We start from the raw sequence: 21731 nt of genomic DNA, 5'->3' as shown, positions 1-21731 counted from the left end.
TCAAACCAGGTTATGTTGATGCTTCATCAGATCATCTTCCTGAGGGACTCTCTGTAATCGTATCATCGACAGCAGGAAGGCGTCTGATCCAGACTTCCACTGCAGCTCATGAAGAAATCTGAGCTCCTCTGATAACAGAGTCGCCTTTAATCGAGACATTTAGAAACACTGATTTAGAAATGTTAGAGTGGAGGAGCAAAGTAAAACCTCCCCATCATCCCTCAGAGTAAAAGCAGATTTTAACCTAGAAATTAATACTGAGACCTCCATGAGGAGCTGAAGCTAACACGACCACCAGAGAGGACATGATCATTTCTTATTAATGACTGCTGTGGGGACGGTATTAGGCCAGAGATACACTAAATGTTAAAAGCCTGTACAGCTACACCCCTGCTCCAAAAAAGTTGGGGTGCTGTGTGAGATGTAAAGACAAGCAGACTGTGAGGTAGGGGTCATCAAGTACATTTGCACAAGGGCCAGATTTAGTCTTGAGTCTCTGGGGGCTGGACTTCCAAATAAACAAAAATTAAATCAACATTTTGTTCTAATCAACATATTATTTTATTAGTATTTGTATTTTCTTTCAAAACGCAGGACATTTTTAGGCATAACCTGTGAGATCTATCCCAATCTATAATGCCGTAGACCACAAAGAGACAGGCCACCATTTTGCCACTTTAGCTCATTTTTGATACTCTTTGCCCTTTTTTGCCTCTTTAACCCAATTTTTTGCCATTCTTTAACACCTTTAAACCACTTTTCATTACTTTTTTCACCATTTTTGCCACTTTCAACCCTCTTTTTCTAACCTATTTGCCACTTTTTTTCCTTACATACTAATGATTTCACACATTTTATCCTCTTTTCACCATTTTTCCAGCAAGTTTTTGTCCCTTTGTGCCACTCCACAACCCTTTTGGCAATAATTACCCATTTTGCCACTGTCTAACTCCTTTTCACCACTTTATCTGGCCACTTTTGCCAGTTTTAACACACTTTTTTGATACTTACTAATGATGGCTGACAAGTGAAGTTTTGGAAAAACAGGTCAAATGTCAAGTCATTCTAAAACTATTTGAATATAATTGCTTTTGTGGTGGATTTAACAGCTGCAGACATTTAAAGCCAAAAGATGCTCTTAAAACCACATTTTCTTTTCCTGCTTTTCTGAATTTGATCTGAATGAATTTCTGGGGGCCAGACAGGAAGCTTCGGGGGGCCTGATTTGGCCCCCAGGCCGCCTGTTGATGATCAGTGCTGTAAGGATTGTCAGATCTCTAAACATAAACAACACATCAGATGTTGAAATTGAACCATTTTAACGTTTTATGAAAAATATTCGCTCATTTAGAATTTGATGGCAGCAGCACATCACAAAAAAGTAGGGACAGGGCCATGTTTACCACTCTATAGCATCCTCTCTTCTTTTAACAGTCTGGAAACATCTGAGAAGTGAGGAGACCGGTTGATGGAGTTTTAGGAGAGGAATGTTGTCCCATTCTTCTTTGATGTAGGATTCTAGTTGTTCAACAGTCTGGGTCTGCTGGATTTTCCCTTTTGTGATGTTCCAAATGTTTTCTGTCAGTCGACTATGGAGAGGTCAGTTCAGGACCTGGACTTTTGTGAAGCCATGCTGTTGTGATAGATGTGGTGTGTGATTTAGCATCGTCTTGCTGAAAAAGTCTTCCCTGACAGAGACATTGTCTGGATGGGAGCATATGTTGCTCTAAAACCTCTCTCTACTTTTCAGCATTGATAGTTCCTTTCCAGATGTTAGAGCTGCCCACGCCATAGGCACTAATGCAACCCCATACCATCAGAGATGCAGGCTTTAGACCTGAGCCAGGAGAACAAGCTGGATGCTTCTACTGCTCTGCAGTCCTTAGGACACAGAGTGTGTGGTTTCCAAAAGGAATTTCAAATTCTGATTCACCTGACCACAGAACAGTTTTCCATTTTTGCCTCAGACCATTTTAAATGATCGTTGGCCAAAGAAGTTAACAGCTATTCTGAATCATGTTTGCATATGGCTTATTTTGCATGATATATTTAAAACTGTACCTACTTTTTTAAGATGTGCTGCTGCCATAAAATTCAAAATGAGCTAATAATTTCCATTTCATTGTAAAATGTCTCAGCTTCAACATTTAATATGTGGCATACTTTTATTGTAAATAAAACACAAGTTTAAGAAATGTGTAAATCATTGCATTCTATCTTTATTTATACACTATATTGCCAAAAGTATTCACTCACCCATCCAAATAATTGAAATCAGGTGTTCCAATCACTTCCATGTCCACAGGTGTATAAAATTAAGCACCTAGGCATGCAGACTGTTTCTACAAACATTAGTGAAAGAATGGCTCGCTCTCAGGAGCTCAGTGAATTCCAGCGTGGTACTGTGATAGGATGCCACCTGTGCAACAAGTCCAGTGGTGAAATTTCCTGGCTCCTAAGTATTCCACAGTCAACTGTCAGTGGTATTATAACAAAGTGGAAGCCATTGGGAACGACAGCAACTCAGCCACCAAGTGGTAGGCCACATAAAATGACGGAGCGGGGTCAGTGGTTGCTGAGGCACGCAGTGCACAGAGCACCAACTTTCTGCAGTCAGTCGCTACAGACCTCCAAACTTCATGTGGCCTTCAGATTAGCTCAAGAACAGTGGTAGAGAGCTTCATGGAATGGGTTTCCATGGCCGAGCAGCTGCATCCAAGCCATACATGACCAAGTGCTATGCAAAGCGTGGGATGCAGTGGTGTAAAGCACGCCGCCACTGGACTCTAGAGCAGTGGAGACGCGTTCTCTGGAGTGATGAATCACGCTGCTCCATCTGACAAGCTGATGGACCAGTCTGGGTTTGGCAGTTGCCAGAACGGTACTTGTCTGACTGCATTGTGCCAAGTGTAAAGTTTGGTGGAGGGGGGATTATGGTGCTGGCTTGTTTTTCAGGAGCTGGGCTTGGCCCCTTAGTTCCAGTGAAAGGAACTCTGAATGCTTCAGCATACCAAGAGATTTTGGACAATTCCATGCTCCCAACTTTGTGGGAACAGTTTGGGGATGACCTCTTCCTGTTCCAACATGACTGTGCACCAGTGCACAAAGCAAGGTCCATAAAGACATGGATGAGAGAGTTTGGTGTGGATGAACTTGACTGGCCTGCACAGAGTCCTGACCTCAACCCCATAGAACACCTTTGGGATGGATTAGAGCGGAGACTGAGAGCCAGGCCTTCTCGTCCAACATCAGTGTGTGACCTCACAAATGTGCTTCTGGAAGAATGGTCAGAAATTCCCATAAACACACTCCTAAACCTTGTGGAAAGCCTCCCCAGACGAGTTGAAGCTGTTATAGCTGCAAAGGCTGGGCCGACGTCATACTAAACCCTATGAATTAAGAATGGGATGTCACTTGGGTTCATATGCAAGTCAAGGCAGGTGAGCAAATACTTTTGGCAATATAGTGTTTTTTACACAGCTCCCCAACTCTTTTTGGAATTGGGATTAAATATGTTTCAATCATCTCTAAGGTGCTAACAGCTACTGTGCAGCTCAGAAAAAGAACTGGGCCTGTTTTGCATAGATACATCAGTTTTAGAGATGTTAAGTGTTGACTTTACAGCTCTGCTCGCTGATAAACACAGTACTTGAGCAAGATTTAATTCATTTATTCAGGATACCGTGCATGAGTCCACATGAATTTGTGCCCATGACCACAGCTACAAGTAGAGTCAGACACAGTGCCAGAGTAGAGTGTGCTTGTTTTCACACTGGACAAACAGACTGGACTTTTTGGTCAAGTGTACTCTGATCACAGCCATCAAAAACCATCCTAAACCTCTCTGTGTCATTTCATGTTAATTTTGTAATAAGTAGAATTAGAAATGCAGGTGTGGTAAAATGATATTACAGTGTTAAGAGACACTGGGGCTCTGTGTCTGTTTTTCCTCTGTCCTGTTAAAAATCCTGCATGGACAAATTCAGATCAATGTCTCTCAGTTCATTTTGTCATGGTGTTTGAATGTGTTTTCTGTAATTGTTCTGTATTAAGCTCAGTATCTTCTGCTGCAGTGCAGAGTGTTTATTATAAACCTGATAGAGGGTATTTATCCTTATAACTGTTGAGTTATCAGACGCAGAGATGTGCAGAGATCAAACCGTATAATGACTGTGTTATGGTATCTCTTTAAATCTCCTCATTAGACTCAAACACAGACTTCATTAATCCTCTAATTAGACAAATTAAAACACGGATGGGACTAAAATCCCAAATCACTGACAGATTAACTCCTGCAGAGTTTCTGTTAATCCCCTGCTGTGTTTCTCTATGACTATAGGACAGACGGAATACATGATGACGATCAGAACAAGGACGACAGAAAACACAGAATCTGGTCCGGTGAGCTACAAAGGCTTGAATAATATCAGGAAAATATCCTGAAAAATCCATCATAGAGGAAGCGTAGACAGGCTGACTGAGCTGAAGAAGGCCACATCTCTAACCCTAGCTATACAGAGATACGATGAAGGAAAACAGTCAGTGAAAAGTGCGGAGCATTTCAAAAATATCAACAAAAAGGGAAAATTAAATTATGATCAGAGGGAAACAGGCTGTCAGATGGAAGCGTCTCTGCATAAATCCAATGCTGCACAGTAAAGATGAATGTGCTCAAAGAAAGAAGAGACGCCTGAGTTTGTGCTTCCTTTCATAACAGCTGTGAAATGTGACAGCTTTTTATTACAGCACACAGCTGGAATCAATATTTTCCCTTTAAACTGGTGTGACGGCTCGCTGCAGCAAAGATGTGAAAGTCAAAGATCAGCTGCAGGAAACCAAAACACATCAACTCATAATGTGATCAGGAGGTTATAAAAACACTGATGAGTGTTGAGCAGTTAATTCTATCATAAGCATTTAAATGAAGAAGTAGCTTAAGCTGGACTTTTGCTTCTACTGCACATCAACATCAGTCTCTCTTTGTTGTCAGTGAACACATAGGCAGTGAAGACGACTATAGTGGATACCTAACATTCCCCTAGATCAGTGGTTCTCAAACTTTTTTTTGCCAAAGGCCCACCTAACATCCAGCCAAGTTTTCAAGGCACACCATATTCATTTCCATGCAAAACTACCTATCTAACATGCATTAAAAAATCTTTTCCTACTATTGACTTAATCTGTTCATTACGATGGCATCCAATGTCTAATATAAGCCAAATGAAAAATAATTATCATGATATCGTCTACTGGCTGATTTTTTTTTTTATTTTTTTTTGGTAGGTCTTCCTCATTAAAAGCTCTTTGGGGTTTAAAACGCTCAAGGAAACGATCCATTTCCCCTTGATTTCCCTCCGTCACAAAACTGTCAATCAAACCCTTTGATGTGTTTCGTTCTAACAATCCCCCACCTGCTGATTCAACAAACTGCAAAGACAGCGTTCCTTTTAAGGTGTTACAGGGATTTTTAAATTAGGGGAATAGAATTTGCAGCTGTACATGGAAATAAATGTTTCTAAAACACTGATAATGTAAATTAAAAAAAAAATCAATCATGGGTTGCTGAATAGTTGTAAAGATGACTTATAGTAGCATAGTAGAGGGCCAAGATGTTGAAGATGATGAAGATGTTCTGGTTTTAGGAGTGTCTTTTGGCTTCAAATGTCTGCAGCTGTTAAATCCATCCAAAAAAAAAAAAAAAAAAAAAAAATACTATTGAAATAGTTTTAGAATGATCTGATTTTGACCTGTTTTTACAGAAATTCACTCGTCATTCATAATTAGTAAATATATTTTTCAAAATGTGTTAAGACTGGCAGAAAGTTGCAAAAATGGCCTGAGTAAGTGATGAGTGATGGCAAAATGGGTTGTGGAGTGACACAAAGCGGCAAAAATGTGCAGGAAAAGAGGTTAGAATGTGGCAAAAATTGGTAAAAGAGGAATAATGGGGCAAAAAGTAAAAAAAAAAAAACAGAGTTATTAGTGGCAAAAATGTTGCAAAAAGTAATGAGAAAGGGTTGAAAAGTGGCAAAAATGCATACAAGAGTGGAACAAAGGGGTAAATATGCGCAGGAAAATTGGTTAAAATGTGGAAAACGCTGAGGAAGACTAAGTCGAAACGCATCCGTTGTGCCTTGCTGCCTTGAATAAAACTACTATAAAGGATATTTTGAGTGCTGACACTTCTCTAACTCTAGTAAGTCTTTTGTCTGGCACCTTTTAAAAAGGTTTCTGTGCTTTGAGGGTGCTCCTTTTTTTTTTGCTTTTTCGTAAAATGCTGAAAAGAAAAGGTAAAAGAGGAAAAAAGTGTGGCAAAATTGTTTAAAAATGAGTTACGAGTGGCAAAAATGGTGCAAAAAAGTAATGAAAAAGGGTTAAAAAGTGGCAAAAATGGATACAAGAATGAGCAGGTAAACTGGTTTAAAAGGGGTTAGAGAAAAGAAAAAATGTTTAAAAGAGGCAAAAAGGTATCAAAAATGAGTTTAAAGTGGCAAAAACAGTGCAACAATAGCCTGGCAAAGTTGCAAAAATGGGTCAAAGGGTGTCAAAGTGGGCAAAAATGAATTAATATTAATGCTTAATCACAATTGGGGAGGGCCCGTTATTTGCGATTTTCAGGGGCCCGGAAAATTCTGTGGGCCGGCCTGTCCCTTTGTGGCCTGCTGCATTATAGATAACAGGGATAGATCTCACTGTAATACCTAAACATTTCCTGCGTTTTGAAAAGAAATAAAAATACTAATACAATAATGTTTTAATCAGACCAAAATATTTATTTAACTTTTGTTTATTTGAAAGTCCGGCCCCCAGAGTCTCTGTGGAGACTAAATCTGGCCCTTGTGCAGATGTGGACCCCTGCTCTGGATCACTGATCATCAACTGGCGGCCCGGGGGCCACATCAGGCCCCCTAAAGCTTCCTGTCAGTCCCCCGAAAGATCATTAAATTTAGAAAAAGAGGAAAAGAAGATTTTAAGAGTATCCTTTTGCTTTAAATGTCTGCAGCTGTTAAATCCATCCCACAAACAACTAAAACTGAAATAGTTTTAGAATGACTGAGCATTTGATCTTTTTATTACAGAAATTTACTGTCAAAAGTAGTCGATATTTAAAAAAATGGTTAAGGTTGGCAGAAGTGTTGCAAAAATTGGCAGAAAAAAGTTGTGAAAAGAGATTAAAATGTTTCAAAAAATGGTAAAGGAGGGAAAAGGGGCAAAAGGTATCAAAAATTGGTTACGAATGACAGAAAATAGTGCAAAAAAGTCAAGAAAAGGGTTAAAAAGTGACAAAATTGATAATAGAATGGCATAAAGGGGATAAAACATGCAGAAAACATGGTTTAAAGGGGGTTAAAATTTTCAAAAATTGGGTTAATGAGGCAAAAAGGGGCAAAAAGTATCGACAGTGGGTTAAAAGTGGGAAAAATTGTTTTAAAGTTGCAAAAATTGTTGAAAAAAAATGTAATAAAAGGGGTTAAAAAGTGGCAAAAATAGAAGAAAAGAGTGGGACATAAGGGATAAAACATGCAGGAAATGTGGTTTAAAAGGGGTTAAAATCATGCACAAATTGGGTTAAAGAGGCAAAAAGTATCAAAAAGGGGTTAAAAGTGTCAACATGGGTTAATATTGGTGCTAAATGACAATTAGGGAGGTCCCATTCTCTTGGATTTTCAGGGGTCCGGCCAATCCTGTTGTCAGGCCTGTCTCCTTGTGGCCTGCTGCATTATAGATGATAGGGATAGATCTCAGTAGTAATGACTAAAAGGTCCTGTAGATTAAAGGAAAATACAAATACAAATCAGACTAAAATGTTAATCTAAATTTCGTGTATTTGAAAGTCCAGCCCCCAGAGTTTCTGTTGAGACTAAATCTGGCCCTTGTGCAAATGTACTTGATGACCCCTGCTCTAGATCAGGGGTCAGCAGCCGGCAGCTCTAGAGCAGCATATGACTCTTATGCCCCTCCCATGTCGCTCTCTGCAGCTGTGCCAGAAAAAAACTTTTTTGGATGCTAAATTGAGAGAGTTTTTATCATTCACTTATAGCTATGTTTTTTTAAAAATACTTTATCACCTTAAATGTGCGTCATTTCATGTGTCTTGCCTGTCCAGGAAACAAAGGTCAGGGTGCGGTCAAGCCACGAGTGCACTGATAAGTTTGATATAAAACTGGAGCCACTCAGACACTCAGAGGATTAAAGCAGTGTCAATGGAAAATAGGGCTGATACTGTTAACAACAGCACAAAGAAAATGACAAGGCTGAATTTATCAGCATCATTCAGGTGAAGAAAGAAAGAAAGGAGGCCAAAGAATCATTAGAGAGCTGTATGAGCCAAATAAACAGGTAAGCTCTTCTAAGCTGTTCTCCACTCTGCTGCTGTAGACTTCATTATTATTCAGATGACTGATGGATTTGTTGATGATTCGTACAGTGTAGGAGTGGGCATTTGTGTAGTAAAAGATGAGATTATTGTGTTAAAACGGAGCTGTCCATGGTGCTGACTGACATCTGTCACTTACAGAGAGTGAAGGAGAGAGTAAACAGCTCATTCTACTCTCTCGAGGATATTTTCAATGATTATTGTGATTGCTCCAGTATGCCCATCAGATTGTATTGTTGATGCAGTCTGTGACCCAGTGGTTACAGATGCTGTTGTTTATTGAACACGTCTTTCCTTCTGCATGTAGGTGATGTAGATGGACAGTGAGCGGCGTGGGATACAGGGAGGAGATGAAGTAGAGAAGGTTTGATCTGCAGGTTGACAGTAATATCCTACATTAACTCTGCATGGTTTGGTTTGTATGGATGAATGAAGTAATAATGATAATGATTGAGGATAAAAATAATCACTGGCTGATGATAGCACTGTTAGACTGATATAATGAAATATGTCCACAGTTTCTTTTTTTTTTTTATTGGTGATAAAGTGAAAATACATACACACAACAGTAACAAGGAAACACAACAAACAAAGAAACAAAGAAACAAAGAAACAAACAAAAACCATTGATTAAGAAAAATAAAAAAAACAACAGACATAATTATGACCTTGGTGTTGGATAGTCTGTGGTGTGGTAAGGTGTCCTGGCTTATACAGTATTTATTATTCCAGTCTTGTAGATTAAGGAGAAAGGCAATAAAGGAAGTTAAATTGTCTTTAAAAAATTAAATAAAATGAATTCAATTTTTGAAAAAAAAATGTATATATTTTTTTCCTTTGTTTTTTTTTTTTTTTTTAGAAAAAAGAGGGGGGACTAATTAGACAGACAAATCAGAAATTGAAGAAATAATAATAATTGAAATAATAATAATAATAATAATAATATAGTAATAATGATAATACAATAATAATAATAATAATAATAATAATAATTGAAATAATAATAATAATAATAATAATAATAATGATGATAATAATAATGATAATAATAATAATAATAATAATAATTATTATTATTATTATTATTATAACAATAATAAGAATAATCAGCCTTTTTTCAGACAGCGTTTTTGCAGAGCTGAGGTGATGCTGCAGTTGCGTTGGTGTGCACTCTGCCGTGTGTCTTTTTACGATGCTCCTCCCTGCTCCAAAGAGGGTTTAATGTTCCATATTTAACACATTAACTGCATTGTATTACAACCTTTCCTTGCAATAATTATAGATAGATCGTGACAAGTGAGTGGAAATTTGTATTTGAAAATAAATATTGAAAATTAATACAAAAAAAATGTCCATCTTTTTCCCCAGATGTCTCGCGGGCCAGATGACACCTGCTGGCACCGTACCTGGCCCTCTGGCCGTCATTTGGGGATGGCTAGTGTGAGTCAGGTGTCTTGATTACAGGTGCAGAAGAAGAATTTCTTCTTCTTAGGCAAATTATCAGTAGATTTAACTGGTGGGACAATAGAGCGCATGTCAGAAAATTTGTAATCAGATCAGATTGAGATGCATGAGCACGCGTATCTGAATCGGATTGTATCTTCCAGTGTCCATGTGTACAGAAACGTTTTCATCTCTGATCTGAATGAACTGAATCTGATGGTGAAAAAATGCTCATAACCGCAGCTAGTGAGAGGTGACGACATGTGCCCAGTGCTCTCTTATCGGCCCGGTAACTCCAGCTGTGGATCATGTGGGATGGCAAGTGAGGGTGGAATTGGAAGATCAGATGAAAACATCATGAAAAAGCAGCGGTGTGTGCGCAAACCCCAGAGGGTTTTTATGAAGAACAAGTAGCAGAGAACAGTAGAAATAAAAACAACATTTATATCAGGTTTTAACCTTTATGATCTGTTAGCTCCAGTGATTGTTTTAAAAAAACACATCAGCTACAGCAGCAGGCCTTCATGTCAATACGGCTGCTGTAACACCTTTCCCTGTTCATTTTTTTTTTTTTTTAATATCAGCAGAAATTTTGAGCTTTGACCAGATTGTGTTTTAGCTTTGTGAAGCACACCTTTAGTTCTCCACTGGAGTTAATGCATGAATTCCCCTGGTGAGTTACACGGCGCCGTGTGCTCAAACACACATCTGGCTCCTGATTCCATTAGAGTGATTTGTGGAGCCAGTTTGCGTCTGACTCTACAGCCATGTTTTCTATTTTACACTGAGTGACAGCGTGGAGATGGAAGTATGCTAATGTGACATTATCCAGAGTGTTCGCTCTCTCTACACACAAACATCCAGGTTAGAGCAGAGAAAGTGTTACTGATTAATCAACCAGAAGCAAAGCCTCCTGGGTAAATGAGGGAGTTATTATGGTAAAGTCTGAGGAGTTTGTTTGACACGCTGCATGTACGTTCATGAAGTAAAAACCATCTGTATGATCTCTGCTGAGCCGTCTTCATAAAGCTGGGAGAGTTCTCCTGAAGGATCGACTTCCTCCTGTGCAGGAGCGACTCCTCTGACTCCAGGTTGTGAGTGTTGCTGCTCAGTATTCACATTTATTTGTTCCTCTCTGAGATCACACCGTCTCACAGCAGCAGAGCACCGCCTCTAAACGGACGCCTGTCACGGCTGAAGAGATCTCCCCTCCTTGTATGCATGTGTGAAGAATGTGTGTGTTTTTTGTGCCAACATTTGTTCCTGCATGTGTAGGTTCACGTCTGACTCGGCTCATGATGGATGATTAAACACGGCTGGTAATCTGGCAAAAATTCACTCAATTAACTTCCACCAATTATGAATCATTTCTGTAGCTTCAGCTGGCACATTAGCATAATGTCAGCGCCAACGGAGCGTTCTGTGTTACAGAGGGAAGACTGTGAGCTCATGTACCTGAAGACTATTTTTATGGATCCATGCTGCAGCTAGGACGGAGACTATGGAGTTGGCCCCCTTTTGCAGCTCCTGTATAACAGCCTCCTATCTTTTTGGAAGGAATTCCACAAGATTATTGAGTTTTTCTGTGGGAATTTGTGCCCATTCACTCTGTAGAGCATTTATGAAGTCAGGCACTGATGTTAGGCTGGACGGCCTGGCTCAAGATCTCCATTTCATTTAATCCCAAAGGGGTTCAGTGGGGTTTTTGTGTATTTATTCCATACTTCAACCAACAAACCATGTCTTTATAGTCTTTTTTGTGCACTGGGACACAGTCATGTTGAAATAGAAAAAAACCTTCTCCAAACTGTTGCCACACAGCTGGAAGCACAGCATTGTCAGCCCCTGACTTGATGGACCAGATCATTACCTTGTATGCATCTAAGACTTCAACCATAACCATGTTTGGATTAAGCATTACCTTTTGTGCTTAATATATGCATCATGATGTGTCACACGATATCATACCATCTGCATTCTGTATTTAAGTTGCTGGTGAGACCGCCTCGTCACTCCAAAGAACATGTTTCCACTGCTCCACAGTCCAGTGTTGGTGTGCTTTACACTACTCCATCCAACACTTTGCATTGGTTATGTGAGGCTTGCATGTAGCTGCTCAGCCATGGAAATCCATGCATGAAGCTCCTGTTGCAGTTTTAATCTATTCATTAATGCTAAAGTTCAGAAATCTTCAGCGACAGAATCAGAAAAGACTTTTACACACCATGCACTTTAGCAGTCATTGACCCTGCTCTGTGATTTTACACGCTTTTATGCTTTGTGGCTGAGCTGCTCTTGTTCCTAAAAGCTTCCATCTTCTAGTAATATCACTGACAGTTAAAGGTGGAAAATATAGCAGCGATGAAATTTCACCAGCCATCTTATTGCGAAGCTGGCATCCATCACAGTACCATGCTTGAAGTCACTGAGCTCTTCAAAATGACCCACTTAGGAGTCTAAACGGAGACTGCATGGCACAGTGATTGACTGTATACCCCTGAATTCAATAACTAACAGGTATGGCCAAATACTTTTGTCCATATAGTGTAAATGGACTTGAGTTTGTGAGGTTCTATTCTTGTCATCTGACCTCTCAAAGCAGTTTTTATACCACTGGAACATCATTGATTATAGGGTTTCTGTTTATAAGTCTGAGCTTTGTAAATTGTACTGCTGCCTTTATTGGCCGGGCCACTCTTGTAAATGAGTGCTGCATCTATTCACATTCACACACCACTGATGCAGCAGTGGAAGCAAATAAGGGTTACATGTTGAGACAACTAATTTGACCCAGTGAGCCACAGCCACTCCAATAATGAACTCACTTGATTTTGGAGATCAAACGTCAATTCAACCTGACATATCGTAAGGTCACGTGACCTTGTAATAAACTGAAGCTGCTTGCCCCTTGTTTCCACTTGCATGCATACTAGCATATGTGATTGGTAAGTGAATATCTGTGCGTATAGCCTACAGTAGAGGATGCTTGTCAAGCATGTCAACACAGAAGTTGTCTATATTTTCCAGTTTCCCTTCTCCCAAGCTAATATATATTTATTTCATGCATCAGTTTCACCCTAATTCACTCTTTCTAGAGTTTATTGCATAAAAATATATTTCTAACCAGTCACACATGCACAGAAACCAGCCAAGCTCTTCTTCTTGACCTGCTGCAGTTCCTAAATCCCTCACAGAGGTATACCACCACCAGGCAGTAGTTCTAGTTTCTCTTAATTCATCTCTTTTGACTCTACATTGAACTACCATGTAAGTATTTTAGCCTGAGAGCCTCAGAAACAGTTTTAATGCTCTGTTAAGAACAATAGGTGAAGAGCTACAATGCTTCCTTTGTGCTGTGCAGCAGAGGAGTCTGACTCGTGGCTCAGGCATATTCTGAAGCTGCTGTAAGGACAAACAAAGAGGTTTTATTCTACAACCACAGGACGAGTTATAAAAGCGTCTTAGAGAGAGGAAGTCATAATGAGTGAGAGAAAACATAGAAACTCAATAAACAGAGAAAGATGATCAGAGAGAAGGAAAGAAGAAAGGGGAGTGAAATAATGATGTGACAAGGCCCTGACAGCACTGTAATGAAGCTCTACACCCTTCAGACTCTACAGTGATACCCATCAAGGATTATGAGAGTCCCAATGTGGGATTTTATGCCATATTACGCCTCATCTGCACCAATGATCAGACATGCAGGTACAGGGCTGTTACACCCTGCTGAGGTTTTGCAATGTTACCTTTTCTCCACTGCTATGACTGTTTCTATAAGTCTAACAGCCCTCTCACACCATGACACCTCAGCCACGGTTACACTGTTGGTGAGAACCAAACTCAAGAAGGGGCAGAACAAGAAAAGTAAATCCAACTTGTCTTTAGGAGCAAAGGTCTCGTAGGTCTACAGCTACACATCAGGACAGGACTCCTTTGCATTGTTTTCTGTGTGGTATTCATATAAGGCACAGAGCTATTGTGAAAGAATAATACACATTCTACCAAGAAAAGCAAAAGTCATTTTTTTGTAACTTAATAACAAGGAATGCTGGTGAGAAGGTCCCTGAAAATGAGGTCGTAGGCTCTGTCAACACTAGAAAATGTCAGCTGTGCAAACAGGCCCTTACTCCGCTGAAGTTTCCTTCATAGATGGAGTTGTTTGGTTGGCTTCAAGTGTGAATAAAAATATAGATTAAAAAAATAAGACTGCTGCTGCAACTACAGGCAACAAGAAACAAAGACACAGATAGAGGCAGTCAGTAAAAGCTTTCTGATCCTCCTGCTGGAAAGGTCTGAGAGGTTAATGTGTCCCTCCACAGCGTGCTGCAACAGAGATGAACAAGAAGGCCATGATAATCAAAGGTGAAGCAGATATCAGCAAGGGGGTTACAGAAGGTCCTGAGTAAGGAGTGCAATCATTTATTTCATCTATATCAGTTGATCTAAGGGCAAAGTTACTCAACTACAGTTTCATCCAGAAACTGAAACATTTTGTTGTACAGTGCCTAAAAAAGTATTCACTCCCTTGAATGTTTACCCTTTTATTGATTTTATAAATCAATTATGGTCAATATTATTTGGCTTTTCGGAAAAACACACAAAGGAAACCTTTTAAATCTACCATGAAGAAATGAAGGAATATGTCTCATGTGTAAATCTGCCTAGATCAGCCCGTTCTCACAAACAGAGTGAGCGTGCAAGAAGGAGACTAGTAAGAGAGTCCACCAAGACTCCTATGACTACTCTGAAGGAGTTCTAAGCTTCAGCAGCTGAGATGGAGAGACTCTGCAGACAACAACTGTTGGCCAGGTTCTTCACCAGTCAGGGCTCAGAGAGCCGTGATTGCAGCCAAAAGTGACAACTAAATAGTGACCTGGAGGGGGTGAATATTCATGCAGTCACTCTTTCACATGACACATTTTTATTCAGTTGGCATATGTAGAAATCTATTTTCACATAAACATCAAAGAGGTTTTTCTTTCTATTTTCTTTTGTCAAAAAAAAAAAGCCTAATGATTGATTTATAAAATCTATGAAAGGATAAAATATCTAAGGAGGTGACTACTTTTCTATAGGCACTGTATTTTTGCAGTTTGTTTGCATGATAACAGTGTGAAGACAGAAAGTAGTAAAAATGATTTCTAGTTTGCAGATGATGGAAATATCAACATCCCTGACATGATGTAAACTGATGACTTGTAGTTCTTAAAAAAGAGGAAATTTTTGCACATGCTCAGTAAGGTCTCAGTAAAGAACCATAGGGAATCACCCTGTCTTCACCCTATGCCAGAGGTGTCAAGTAATGAAGTACAAATACTTTGTTACCTTACTGAAGTAGAAATTTTGGGTATCTATACTTTACTGGAGTAATTATTTTTCAGCCGACTTTTTACTTCTACTCCTTACTTTTTTTAAGCAGTTATCTGTACTTTCTACTCCTTACATTTAAAAAATAGCCTCGTTACTCCTATTTCATTTGAGCTTGTTTTCGTTCCGGCTTGGCATCGTTCAAAAAAACACAAAAAAAGACAACAACCTATCCAGATAAATCATACCATCCAGATAGAGTGAATTTGATTGTGGTTGGATGAGAAGTTTATACATAATGCCATTCTGACACCCTATTGGTTTGTATGCGAACCATCACACCTATGTGCAACACAAATCACGTCACACTCCAGCAAGGAAATATCAGAGTTATGTAGCCTAGTATGAAGACGTCCATGGCAGAGACTCAAGAGAACTGGAGTGAAATGTCCCAACCAAGCACGAGGTTGGTGGTGCACATATATGGTTCTTGAATGTATTTGCATTGTACTAAAATGCGTTCATTTTTAATGGGAATAAATGCAGCTGAAACAGATGCATCCCAAATTTTCCAACATTAACATTTTAATATAACATTATAGTCATTATGGCCTTTAAAAAAATGTTTTTTTGTGGAGGTGGGGTAGTGCACTGTAGGCCTCTGTGGCATGGCCTTAGCTTTTGTCCTTACATTACTTTTACTTTTATACTTTAAGTAGTTTTGAAACCAGTACTTTTATACTTTTACTTGAGTAAAAAGCTTGAGTTGATACTTCAACTTCTACAGAAGTCTTTTTAAACCCTAGTATCTCTACTTCTACCTGAGGAATGAATTTAAATACTTTTGACACCTCTGCCCTATGTTACCATAAATTTATATTCATTAGTGAGCACCAGTTGTGAGCACTACTGCTTCATGTGGACAAATATGTGTACTGCAGTTAACTTGATGTCTGATAGTTCAGACTAAATACAGAGGGGGTCTGGGATGTCCACACCTGGACTGGATTGGTCATGTAGATGCAACACATACTTGCACACTTTTTGGCTGATGTGATCTAAGGTATTCTGCTGGTAATGGAAAAGCACGGTTTTATGTACATCTGTGCTGCCCTGATCCAGCATGCTGGGTGCCCAGGACTCAGTTAGCTGGTCCAGATGCACGGGGTGGCTGTGTATGCCAAGGAGGGGTCAGCTGGGAAAACACCTGGAGAGATGGGGCATGGGTCTGACACAGCCTTGGCCATCAAGAAGCCAGAGCAGTACAGGACCAGGGCTGATACAGCGGGGTGCCGATGTGCTCCCATACCTGACCTGACTATAGAGTATATTCAGCGCATCCAGTTGGTATATGAAAAATTCATTGTTGATACAAAATGCAAAACAAGGCATCTGTGAACATCTGTAAGTTGGTTTTTTGTTTTGTTTTGTTTTTAATCTCAAAGTCAGACCACCAAACACTGGCGAACCACAGTGTTTTCAGTCATTTTTGTGGCTCTGTGGGAGAAGCAGCAGGACATTGTCGTCTAAAAGCAGATTTTTAAACTTTGAATGAAAAATGGATTGTTGGATTTAAGTGGATTGTTCTGGTGTTTCTGTATAAATGTGGTTTCTGTTTGAGCCTCAATACATCCAAGAACAGCACAAATATACTTCAACCACAATCAGCATCAGAATCTCCTTAAAACCACCCAGGAAGACCGTGAATATTCTGACTGAAACCAGCCTGTTTGACAATGATGTGTTATATTTGTAGTGAGTGTGTATCACAGAGGAGGAGCGTGTCTGAAGGCCGGTTCTGTACCAGAGCTGGTGTGGTGAATGTGACGCCTCGAGGCAGTCCAATTTCAATCAGTCAGAGCGATTAGTTTCACTTACCTAGAGAGAAAGAGAGAGAGAGAAAACCATGAGACAAGAGGAGAGAATTCATTCATTCAATTAATGTGATCTGTTTAATCACTTACTGACTCAATTCAACTGATCAGTCAGACAGGAAGTGATCAGATGTGACACACAGACACATTTGAGTCTGGATAAACTGATTGTGTTTGATAAATCATTTATTAAAAGTTAAACCCAAACATCAACAGGAGTCTGAAGCAAACAAAAACACAATACAGACCTCAACTGACTGCAGTTAATGATTTAACATTAGTGCACACATATGGTCACACATGACAGGAGGTTTTATCATGTGCATTTCTCCATCTGCTCTTTGCTCACACTGAAGCACCTCTGTAAATTTAAACATGGTTTGAGAACACAGACCACACCTCAGTCACATCACATTTACATGCCAAACATATTTAATCACACCTTACTTAAATGTAGTCTGACTCTGATTTCACCACCCGTCCTTTTTCACCTCCCTCCCCGTCTAAACACAGAACCACTGGGGAGTTCTGAGTGTGAAGAAGAGCGTCTACCCCAGTGTTACTCAACCCATCTCAACCAAAGAGCCAAATTGTTGATAAATTCCATCGCAAGAGCCACAATCTAAATGGTGAAAAGTGACTAAAATTGGGTAAAAGTGGCATTTAATGGCAAAAGGCGGCTGAAATGGGCAAAAAATTGCAACAAAGCAGGATAAAAGGTAAAAAAAACTGGTAAAAATGGGCAAAAATGGTTGAAAAGTAGCAGAAGTGGTAAAATGGGCTAACACTGCAGAAATGTTACAAAAAAGGACAAAAAATTCAAATAAAGACAATGGACAGACCCTACCCTGGCCCCTGAAAATCCCAGGGAATGGGCCGGTCCCATCTGTGATTCAGCACCGATAGTAACTCGTTTTTTAACCCTTTTTAACCTCTTTTCAGTACTTCCTCTGGCCATTTGACCCTTTTGCCACTATTAAACCCAGTTTTGCAGCTTTCCTGCCAGTTATTGCCCGTGTGTGCCACTCTTTAACCCCTTTTCACTACTTAGCCAGGCTATTTTTGCTTTGTTTTTCATTCCTTTTGCCCCTCTTTGCCTCTTTTACCCAGTTTTTGCCGCTCTTTACCCTCTTTCAAACCACTTTTCCGCATTTCTTTTATCCATTTTGCCACTTTTTAAATCTTTTCCATTACTTTTTTTGCACCATTTTTGCCACTTTTAACCCATTTTTGTTACCCTTTGCCCCTTTTTTCCTCTTTTAGTAATTTCTCCACAACCCACGTTGACTCATATCACCCATTTTTGCCTCTCTTCAACACCTTTTCACCACTTTATCTGGCCATTTCAGCAAAATTTCTGCCAGTTGTACCCATTTTTTTCTTTACCATTTACTAGTAATGGCTGACAAGTGAATTTCTGTAAAAACAGATCAAATGTTAAGTCATTCTAAAACTATTTCAGTATTAATTGATTTTGGGGTTAGATTTAATGGTTGCAGACATTTAAAGCCAAAAGATACTCTTAAAAGCCAAACATCTTCTCTTCCTCCGTCTCTGAATTTAATGATCTTCTGGGGGCCGGACAGAAAGATTTTGGGGCCTGATATGGCCCCCAGACCTTGAGTTTGACACCTGTGATGTAGAAGGTTCAGAAGAACAAACAGATACAGAAACAGACGGCCAGTGATTAGGAGCAAACATGTCGTCTTTTGTACATCAAGAATGACCAGTATGTTTAGTTTCAGGCAGTGGTCAGTATTCTGACACCCTTTATGTTATTTCCTCGTATAGTGTGCAATAAATTTTATTTTCAATAAGTCAATTGATGATGTCATTAAATGTTAGCAGGTGTAAATGATTTGAGTGACATTTCATTTTTATTACTGTTTCAACTTTCATTTTTTTGCTGTTTTTTCTATCACAGTAGATTTTCCCCTTCATTACCTGGGCTTCCCAACTCTCAGGATGACCCATCAACTCATGCATACTGGAGTCCAAGTCAGTACTCTTCCCAATACACTGATGTCAAAGTCTTTGAAGATCTGGACACATTTAAGAATCGCATAGAGGTACAGTCCAGACGAGTATCACTGAATGCTACTCCACAAGAACTGAAGATATTCTTTGGCATGTCAGCCCACATGGCCTGCCTTGGCTATCCCAGAATTAAGATGTTTTGGCTCAAAAAGCAAAAGTGCCTGTTATAAGCAGCAAAAGGCCAAGGGATAGGTTCTTCAACCTGAGAAACTCATACAAGATTGTCGATGACCTGGCTGCTTTGTAGCCGTTGGCCTTTTGGAAACCCCTTCAACCTGATGTGAATGCACAAAACCAAGGGGAAGGGCTAAGGGGTAACTTATCCTTTCCTTCCCTCACTCCATCAGATGTTTGTCTTTCAGGAGCACCTGTGTTCAGCCCCTTTCAGACTGGCTGCGTTTCTTTTCTGTACTGCATGTGTCTCCTTTCACACAGGGCACCAGCTTTCAGCGTGTTGGCTGCATCCTCCTGCTGTCAAGCCAGTCCTTTTTCACAAGTTTTACCTAAATAAACCTCATCTACATTCAGTGTAGTGCAAGCATGTCAGAATTTCAGCTTGTGGCCTTCACCTGGGTCATCAAGAAACACACTGCAAAGATATTGTAACAATGTGGATGTTTATATGTGCAACAAAGAGGTAAATACGGCTCTCCATTCATGATTTTCTTCTCTATTTTGGTCCATAAATGCGCTTTAAGCAAATAAAATAGTCAAATCCTCAATGCTCTAAATCCTCCTCCCCTGAGCGTCAGGCGTGTGAGACACGGTGCACCTGCAGGTGGTCTGAAAGCCCGGACCTGCTAACATGCAAACAAACTGAAAACCAATCTGTGTCGCAGCCAAGACGTCCTCCACGTCCAGCAACAGGCGTCACTGAGCTGAAACCAGATAACAAAGCTGCTGCAAATGCAGACTTCACTTTCTTTGTTGGTTCAAACAAGACAATCATCAGTCCTGGACCGAGTCTAAAGACTAAAAGGCTCCAAGTCTCTTTTATCCTTAATGCAATTAATTTACTAAATGGCAAACAGCCCTGAGGTTGCTCTTCTTGTTCGTTCACTATTATGACCCATTTTTCTCATCTTCACACAGTACTTTGAATTGTTGGGTAGTAATTTCCATTCTGGTGTGAGCTCTGGACTGACTTTATGTACTCTTCTTTATATTGTGTTGTTTTTCATGTCTGGCTTTTAGACTTTTTAATTGGGTCATATTGTACTGCTGATGTTGTCCTTGTCTTCTGTTTGCTCCTGCTGCAAAATTAATCTCTCCTCAGTAAAGAGAATCTGAGTCTGTTCACTCTTCCCTTCATCGTTCCTTTACCCTCATCCTTCGACCGGCGCTCTCGTATCACTGATAAACTAAACTCATCTAAACCCATTCATTTATTATGGTGGTCTTTGTTAGTGAATTATGTTTTATGTTCAGCTCAGTAATGCAAACACTCATCCATCCAAAAATAATCTTAAAATAAAGTGGATTTAAGTTGTGTTATGACCCTGGGTCATAGTTTTGTATTGTTTTACTGCACATGTGCAGCTCTGTGTTCTCCCCCACAGTGTTGAGTGTGTGTGTGTGTGTGTGTGTGTGTGTCTTGGTCAGTGGTTTCGAAACTTTTTTTCGCCCAAGGCACACCTAAGGTTAAGCCAAAATCTCAAGGCACACCATCTTTAAATCGATAGAAAATAGACTTTTTAAATGATGTTACAGTCAAGGTGGCCTTTAAGGGGAGAAAAAGGGGAGAGCTTTCTGGGGCTCAGCCAACAGAGGGATCATGGAGATGGCAAAAGGTGGCAAAAATGGGCAAAAAGTGGCTAAACAAAGTCAGAAATGGGCAAAAATTGGTAAAAAGTGGCCAACCAATGGTTGAAATTGGCAAAAACTTGTTGAAAGTGTCAAAATAGTGGCAAAAATGAGTTATAATTGGCCTAAAAGGATTAACTGTGTAAAAAGGTGGATAAAATGGGATAAAAGTGATAAGAAAAAAAAGGCGAAAAAGGGCAAAAAAGTGGTCAAAGGCAAAAATGGGCAAAAGTGGCGAAAAGGGTTAAAGTTACTACAAGGTGGTAATAAGGGGTTAAAAGTGATGGGAGAAAATGGCAAAAAATGGCCAAACAATAGCAAAAAAGTGTCAAAAAGGTAGTAAAAAATGGGTTAAATTTGGTAAAACATTCCAAAAAAGTGGCAAAAATGGGTCAAAAGTAGTAATAAGAAGGAGCAAAAAAAGCAGTCAAAGAAAGCAGTTTATTGATGATATCAACAAACTGATATCATCAATAAATCCCAACTGGGGTGGTCCCATTCTCTGGGGTTTTTCAGGGTCCAGCCAGATCTGTGGGCAGGCCTGGCTACAGTACTTACCATAAAGTTGTAGTGATAACTTATGGTACAAATTCCCACGGCACACCTAGACCTGCCTAGACCACACTAGTTGGCACACCTTGGCACACCATTTGAGAACCACTGGCCTAGGTGATCAGGTGCTGGTGCAGGTGGCTGTGGCTGATTGGATCTGACCACTCCCCCAGCATTTAAATCTCAGCTGCTGCAGTCTGCTCTGTGAAACTTTAGCTTTTGTGAACTTGTGAATGGTGCGATTTGGCCACTTAGACTGTTGAATGAGATTTGTTAACTTGGCTCTGAGTTTGAGATTGTTAAAGCGTACATTTGTGAACATTAGTGTTAACCATTAA

At 39.8% G+C, this 21731-nt stretch overlaps 1 protein-coding gene across 1 annotated transcript in view; it reads right to left on the bottom strand.

The window, feature by feature from the left end:
* ntm (neurotrimin) overlaps positions 1–21731 on the bottom strand; it is a 930591-nt gene that overhangs the window by 500800 nt on the left and 408060 nt on the right. The gene's annotated exons all lie outside the window — the stretch shown is intronic.

This window comes from Cheilinus undulatus, linkage group 12 (assembly GCF_018320785.1).
Source record: "Cheilinus undulatus linkage group 12, ASM1832078v1, whole genome shotgun sequence".
In the NCBI taxonomy this organism is placed as follows: Eukaryota; Metazoa; Chordata; class Actinopteri; order Labriformes; family Labridae; genus Cheilinus; species Cheilinus undulatus.
Note: the sequence above shows the minus strand (reverse complement) of the source record. Positions and strands in the feature narration are given on the sequence as shown.